This window comes from Syzygium oleosum, unplaced genomic scaffold (assembly GCF_021117445.2).
Source record: "Syzygium oleosum isolate NSW1041296 unplaced genomic scaffold, Sole_v2.1 Sole_v2.39, whole genome shotgun sequence".
Lineage (NCBI taxonomy): Eukaryota > Viridiplantae > Streptophyta > Magnoliopsida > Myrtales > Myrtaceae > Syzygium > Syzygium oleosum.
The window spans coordinates 1,231,129-1,239,886 of record NW_026607523.1 but is presented as its reverse complement, the minus strand read 5'-3'; positions in this window follow the sequence as shown (position 1 = coordinate 1,239,886).

Below are 8,758 nucleotides of genomic sequence, written 5' to 3'. Positions count from 1 at the left end.
TTGTGAACATTGTCTACGTGAGAAACAGAATTGGGTATATGATCCACAGTGACGTCTTCGGTATTACACTTGTAGCATCAATTGGAAAATCTATTTTATTTCTTTTACTAATGATTTTTCCAGTTATGTGTGGATATATTTACTACAGAGGAAAGATGATGTATTTGAAAAATTTGAAGAGTTCAAAGTTTCGATGGAAAATCAGTTTAATAGGAAAATCAAAGCTTTTCGAACTAACATTAGAGGAGAATATTTTACAGCGAAATTTGATCAATTCTGTGTGACAAGTGGCATTGCAAGGCAAAAAACAACACGCTATTCGCCTCAGTAGAATGGGGTGGCAGAGAGGCTTAATCGGACTCTCATGGACCAGGCAAGAAGTATGCTACGTGGTTCATGATTAGCAGCTAAATTTTAGGCGAAAGTACTGGCTGTCGCGTGCTATTTGAAGATTAGGTCTCACACATCAGCTTTAAGGATCAAAAATCGTTTAAGGTATTATTTGGAAAAAAAGCCACACATATCCCAAGTTAAAATGTTTGGTTCTAAAGCGTATGTACACGTGTCAAAGGAAAAGAGGAACAAGTGAGCAAGCGAGAGAAGTGTATCTTCATTGGGTACAAGGATGGTGTCAAAGGGTATAAGTTGTGAAATCCTTATACTAAACGCATCATCTATAGTAGGGATGTGGTGTTCTAGAGAATCTACGACAAATTAGATTGTTCCACAACCTCATGAAAAACCACAGACAGTTGAGTTAGATGTTGATTTGAAGGAAGAGACAGAGGCTATACAAGTAAGAACAATAAATTCAGATTTCGAAGCTAATGAGACGAATGACATAATAGAGTCTAAAATTGTGTTTGACGTTGAAGCAACTTGAATAGGTCTTGCAAAGATCCACACAGCCGAGATGACCACCTGAGAGGTATATCCTTTTGCCGATAATGAGAATTGTGCCCTAACTGTTACAGGTGATGATCCAAGTACTGTTCAGGAAGTAAGAAGTGCAGAGAATGTCAAACATTGGGAGAAAGCCATGAACTATAAGTGGAGTTTGGTAAAACTACCCGCAGATTGAAAGGCAATTGCCTATAAGTGGGTGTTCAAGAAGAAGATGTTTGGAGATGGAGAGATAGATCGATACAAAACTCACTTGGTTGTGAAGAGATACTCGCAGCTAAAGGGAGTCGATTATGGTGAGATTTTTTCTCCCATTGCTAAATTGAAGTCCATAAGATTTGTCTTATCTGTCGTAGCTACATACAATATGAGGTAGAGTAGCTCGATATGAAGACAGCATTTCTCTATGGTGACTTGGAGGAGGATATTTACATGAAGCAACCAGAAGGATTTATGGTCATAGAAAAAGAAGATTTTTTTTGCAAACTAAACAAGTTTTTGTATGGTCTGAATCAATATCCAAGAATGTGGTACTAGAAGTTCGACTCATATGTCTTGAAGCTTGGCTTTGTTCGTTGTGATGTTGATCATTATGTTTATGAGAAGAGGTTAAAGGATGATTTTGTTATCTTAACCTTATATGTTGTTGATTTGTTGCTAGTTAGGAACAATTTGAGAATGATGAGTAATGTGAAAGGACTGTTGGTAAAATAGTTTCGGATTATGGATATAGGCCTAACAAACTTCGTCTTGGGCATGCAAATAAAAAGAGAGCATGAGAATGAGAAGTTGTGGCTGAGTCAGAATAAATATGTTAAAAGTGTGTTGAAGAAGTTCAAAATGACAAACTGTAAACCAGTGAAGACCCCCATGTCCACAAGTTCCAAGTTATAAGCGCTCTAATGTCCCAAAACTAAAGAGAAAGTTGAAGAGATAGCAACAATCCCATATTCGAGCGCAGTTGAGAGCTTGATGTATGCCATTGTATGTACTTGTCCAGACATTGCTCCAGCAGCGGGAGTATTGAGCAGATATATGTCTAATATGGAGAAAGAGCATTGGATGGCAGTAAAGCAGGTGTTTCGTTGTCTTTGCAGTACATCTGACTTTAAGCTATGTTATGAAGGCATGAAAAGCTCAAAAGGACAACAAGCGTTATAACTAAAGTATTTTGTGGATACCAATTGGGTAAGTGACATTGATAGCAGGAGGTCAACTAGCAAATATGTTGTTTCCTTATTTGGCGAAACAGTGAGTTGGATGAGCAAGAGGCAAAGCACGATTGATATATCTACTACTAAAGTAGAGTTCATGGTCCTTACTCATATGCTATGAAGTGACCAAACTGCGCAAATTGTGTACAGAGCTTGGTTTTACACAAGGAGTAAAGATTGGTTGTGATAGTCAGATTGCTATATTCTTGACTACGAATCATGGATTTCCTGCAAAAACATCAACATACAATATCTGTCACGCCCCGAACCCCCGTCGAGCCCGCGACATCCCGCCTCCGGTCGAACAGAGTGCGACGTCCCAGGAATAACGTCGCCGACCCAACGATCCATCAGAGTTAACTCGCGGCGGAAGCAATCAGAAATCCCGGACATTAAAATTGGAGAACACCAGGAAGGAACAAATCGACAAACCACCAAGCATATATTATACTTCCAAATATTTACATCATTTGCCAATACAAACCACAAAATAATTTATAAGCACACCGAACTATGAACTCCAAACGACCAAAATATCAAGATCAGCTCTCTAGGTCAGCACTATCCAAAAATGGGGCGCATCCTCCTCCTAGAACTATCCCCTACGCCCTCTCGAAGGCGTCCACTCTGACTCACTGTCCTCTGCATCACCACCTCAATCCTCCGCAGCTGTCTGCTCACCTGACGACTCCGAGTCGACCTCAATCTCGACATTCAGGCAGGGGCTCTGAAATGGTTTGGTTGAAACAACCATGAGATCACATCTCAATAAGTCACAACCTAAGCCCCACCTAGGCTATCACGTAATTCCAGACACATCCAAACACGCAACCAAACAACCACACAACCAGCAATCAAACATTCACACATACCTGGACTCTCTGCATACGCACCATGCACGTTAGCCCACAATCCCAACATACAATTCTTGCACACATGCCATCACACACTTTCCACATATCAATACACACGCCAATCATACCACAAAGAAGAATCACACCGCGCGCATGTCTCGATTATAAAGCAAAACCTACTTGGGCACGTCCCATACCATGCCTAGCAGATTTTACCTCATAATCGCGCACTACATCACGCGATACAAACACACTCGCACACTAACTCACACCATGCATCACTTTCACAATCCTCACATGTCAAGCCAAATCCCGCTCGTTCTCAACCTTTCCACCACTACCGCGCCCGCGTAAAACGCATCAGGCCAACGGTCTTCTGACCTCGTCAGGCATCGACACCCCGTCGGGCCGGGCATCGTCACCTCGTCAGGGACGGCATCGTCCCGCGTAAACGAACACGCCTCAGAACGGAATCCTACACACACTTTCCTTCTACCGCGCCCGCGTAAAACGCATCAGGCCAACGGTCTTCTGACCACGTCAGGCATCGTCACCCCGTCGGGCCGGGCATCGTCACCTCGTCAGGGACGGCATCGTCCCGCGTAAACGTACACGCCTCAGGACGGACCTCACCCCGCGTAAACGTACACGCCTCAGGGTCTCACTTTTCAAACCAATCCTACATTCCAGTACCTTCGTTCCACTCAAATCACATTTGTCACACGGCCATACCTACACACTGCCAAACACGCACACCTCACACACATTTCACAATTTCACATTCTCGTCACACGAACACGCCACCCAATCACACATTCTTGGCACGCGAATACAATACGCGAATGCACTATCACACCACCACATCTCACGGCCAAGCACACACTGCATATCACCAATCCACATTCAGCCCAAGCATAATCCAAATCAGCCCACGATCACAAATCACACAACCACGTACACAATTCAATTCATAGCATAATTCCCACTGATCGATTGCACAATTCAATCCCAATCCAGTCACAACATCACGGTCCTACCCAAGCTTTCTATACCTCAAATTTTCGTCGCCAAATCAGTCCACAACCACCAAATAACCAGTCTCTCAATTCAACCCCAAACAGCCCCTAAAACAGTCACAAAATCCCCTAAACCGAACCCTAAACAGTGATCGGAATCCCATCAAAATAAATAGTAAATGAACTCCAAAAATTCTAAATTTTGGATATGTCGTAAAACACATCCCGATAAACATTTCTTATGAAGAACACGAAATCCGTTTCAATCTATAACCATGCCTTTTTGTCCCTCAAAATCAGACCAAAATCAGTTCGCTCTAACAGACTATTTTGTCCTCAAAATACATTTATTTCAACACCCAAATCACCTTGAAAAGCTTTGAAATTTTTATATGTTATACCCACGAATGTCCCCAACAGGTTTTGTGAAGGAAGTATTTCGAAAATAGGCCTGGAAAAATTTATAAAAATTCGAACAGACCCGAAGGTCGGGTGAACAGTAAATCGGGCAGTTTTATTTCGGTCCAAAGATGGACTTCCGAATGGCATCAAATGATTTCCAAAAATTCCCAACTTAATATATGTTATACTTCAAAATGTTGGAAACAACTTTCATGAAGAAAACTTCCTCAAATTCGACCCCCAAAATTTTCTACAAAAATAGCAAACCGGGTGGGTACAGTAACCGCGAATCCGCGATTCACCCCGAACCTCACGGATTCAAGCCCGAACCGATTTCTACCGAATTCCAACTGCCAAAACTCATTTCCCGACGTCTAATCCAACCCGCAACAACCACTAACAGTCATACTCAGCCACCAATAGCCATGATTAACCACCAATAATCATGATCAACACCTTAATCACCCTCTAAATCCTCTAAACCATACCCGAACGAGTCCGAAAATACCCGACGTCCTAAATAGGGATTAGATCGCGACTTACCGGACTCTAGACTAACTCGGCTAGAGCGGGAAGGTGGAACGGCTGGCCGGCGTGGCTCCGGCGAAACTCCGGCGAGAGAGAAAATGAAGGAAAATGGAGAGAAAGTGGAGAGAAAAGGTGGGAAAACGGGGAGAAAATTTCTGAAGAGGGCTGGTCTGCACGTGAGAGTGAGTGAGGAGAGAGAGAGATCAGCCAACTTGGTCAAATAATTTAATTAGGGGTGCCATGTGTCAAGCTTAGGTAAAAAGGACTAAAATGCCCCTAATTAAATGGTTCCTATTCATTCTTATCTAAAAAGAGAGGGGCAAAAGGGTCAATGGTCCCCAGGAATGCAGCTGATATTTATCCATAATTATCCCAATTTATCGAAAAAAAATTCGGACCTAAAAATTAGCCCAGGGGCAAAATGGTAATTTTCCGGTCCCGGGGCGAAATTCCAATTTTCGCACATACGCGTTCCATAGGTGCGTGGCCAACATAATACGGCGTCAGAATCGCGAAATTCACTTTCTAAGTCCTCGAAAATCGACTGCGAAGTTCCGGGAATAAAATAATATTATTTTTCACTTACGAGCCAAAATTCCAATTTTTGACCGAAACAACTCTGAATGTGCGTGGCCACCCCAAAATGACACTAGCCTCGAAAAATAACCTCAAACGGCCTCCGAATCCAACCTCGGTGCCCACAGGGGCAAAATCGTAATTTTCCCGGTCCCGAACCGAAATCCATTTTTTTGCAGAAATGGTTGGCCCCAAGGTTGGCCAAGCCAAAAACGTCATCGGCCATCCAAAATTGTCACTTTCAAAATTCTCGATTCCCGAGCCCGAATTCCAAGAAATGACTAAAATCGAGCAATCGCAACTTTAGCTTATCTCTGGCTAACGGGTGGCTCTCTGGAATTACGCGCTCTCGACCCGTGACCGACACTAAGTCAAATCACGTTTAAGTTTACTCCACCCGGGACGACCTCGGTTGTCATATAATTGCGAGGGTCTGTCGCTAGTTCCCTTCGGACACGATCAATCAAGTAGACCGGTCTCGGTTGGCTCAAAACATTCCCTCGTCAATCCATATGGTCGAAGATCGAACTCAGGTCGAGTTCTTTGGTCGTGCGAAGTCAATCCCGTAATAGCCCTACCCCTAAGGTTAGCATCCCGTGAATGCGCATTTCCGGGTGAGATCTCACTATAAGTGCATTGATCAAATTCATTTCCTAAATCCCGAGAAAAGGATCGAAAATTCAGACTGTTACAATATCACTTCATTTGAGAGAAAGTGGAACAAAAGTTTGTAGTGCGGGAGAAAGTTGACACGATGCAGATTTTCTTACCAAGGCAATGAGTGCAGAAAAGTTAAATGGTGTCCAACTGTGTTGGGCTAAAGAAGCATGTGAAGGCACCAAGTGAGAGAATGTTGGGATGTGGCTCATACTCCCCATCAATAGGAAGGCATGGGGTCTCGCTCTAAGCCCTAGTTTGGGCTTAGGCCCGTAAATAGTTGCTGCCTATATATAATATATTCTCTATTGTAATTGAGAGTTGTAAAAAAGAGGTAAGAGGTGCGAATTATAGTAAAATCATCTGTTAGATGTAGCTCTAATTTAAAGGTGAACTAGAATAAATCTTGTATCTCAATATCTCTTTCTCGTCCTAGTTTGTATGCCTAATCCTAACAACATTTTGATTTCATAATATAGCTAAAAAAATTTAATTTTTTTACCTTTTTTTTCTCTTTCTTATAATTTTCTTTTTGCAGCCATAATTCATCTATTCATGGAGAAATAGCTATTTTATGCTATTAGCAATACCCTTGTACGTGACGGTGATCACAAGAACTACTTCGATAGCATCTTTCCCTGGCTACATCACGTACATTGATTTCATGAATGACATGGGTCATTGCAACTTCAAGCTCATCCCCAATTGGCTTTTCAACATCTTTCCACCTCTCAGAGCTTAATACACACTCTATCGTAAGTCCCACAATACATAAATCATTTTCATTTAATCTCTCTTCTTGTTTCCTTCTTCTTGTACTCTCTCTCTCTCTCTCTCTCTCTCTCTCTCTCTCTCTCTCTCTCTCCATTAAAAACATGAAAAGGAAAAGGCTTTTACGAAGAATAATTAATGTGTACAAACCACCAAAAATCATAAATTAAGGAAAAGGTTTTTACGAAGAATAATTAATGTGTACAAACCACCAAAAATCATAAATTTTGCCCATCATGACATCAATACCCCAAAATTTTCTTCGTGTCACCAAAAAAACCCAAATTATATCCACTATGACATAAATACTCCAAACTTTTTTGGTGTCACCAAAACTTCTAAGCTTGTACTAGTTTGACAAAAAAATTTCTAAATATTTGTTACACTGATACAAGTTTTGGGTATTGGTGACACAAAAAAATAATTTGGGTTATGGGGGTCACGTTGGATAAAGTTAAGGTTTTTGTTAAAAATAACGTAGGGTATTTTTATCATATTGGTATCGATTTGGGAGTTTTGGTGACACAAAAAAAAGTTTTGGGCATTCATAAATTCATATCACAGTGGATATAGTTTGGAATATTTTGTAATATTTTCTCAATATTAAGATATTTGGGTGATGACCATGCTGCATGGATTCTCATGAATTAGTAAACAACATTGCATGTACAGTACACTCCATTTACGTACTTATTTCCTTAGGCATGAAAATTTGTGTGGAAACAGAAATAGTGGAGAGAAAATGTGAAGAGTAGTAATTTATTTCGGTAAAAAAGAGAGGGAATATGTATGAGAGAAATAATATATATTAAAGCAAATGACATTTTCGCCCTTCTCATTGTGTTTGGTAAAAAGGGTCGATGACTATTAACTTCATACCCGATCATAATATGCTCAAGTAATCTTAAATTGATCAATATTGCAAGTAGTATTCTCTTCAAATTTGATTGTTACTGAGTATCTTAATTTTTAGAATTTTTTATACTGGGGGATACTTTTAAAAGTAAGATTTGGGCTCTCAAATGCCCAAGCTTTTCCTTGCATTTCAGTAGGGCAAAAAATTTGGTGGACAAACTGATTTGATTTTCTAGCTAACTCACCACCAACTCTTTTATATGATTGTTCCAAACAGGTGAATTGAAAATCTCATTACACTAAGAAATCTACACATAAAACCATGGGGTGACGGTTTAAGTTTATTGATCACGTAACCTATTAACAGGCATTGGATGGTCCTAAACAACTGACACGGGTGTTGACTGAACGTTTTGAGTCTATTGGTTTTCTATTTTCTCCATGACATATGTGCGTCCATCTGTGTGCCAACTTGGTTTCATGTTCTTCGCTTTCTTGTAGTATCTATGACAATGGCAAAGAGAAGCCATCAATGGCTTGATAGAAGAAGCTACACTGGATGCTTACCCGAAAGGAGTCAAGGTTCTGACTGGTCTTCTCAATCAGACAAGATGTTGTCTCCTTCCATAGGCAACCCTCCAATATTAATGTCAATTTAATTACATCGTCGAGAATTACAGCGAGCTTGATTTGGCTTTTTCAAAATACACTCGAAATTCTGTCATTGGGGTATCTATTTTAGCCAAACTATGTAGTGTTTATGGATTTCAATTTTCCCCCCTTTTGTTTTCCTTTTAGGGAGAGGAATTGAAGAGGAATGGTGAATTGCACATTCAAAAGCAGAGAGATTTGAGGACCAAGTTGGTGGATGGGAGTAGACTGGCAATGGCAATTGTGCTCCACAGCATTCCCAAAGGGACAAGCCAAGTGCTTGTCGGAGGCAACCTTAACAAGCTTGTTTATGCCATTGCCCATGCTTTAT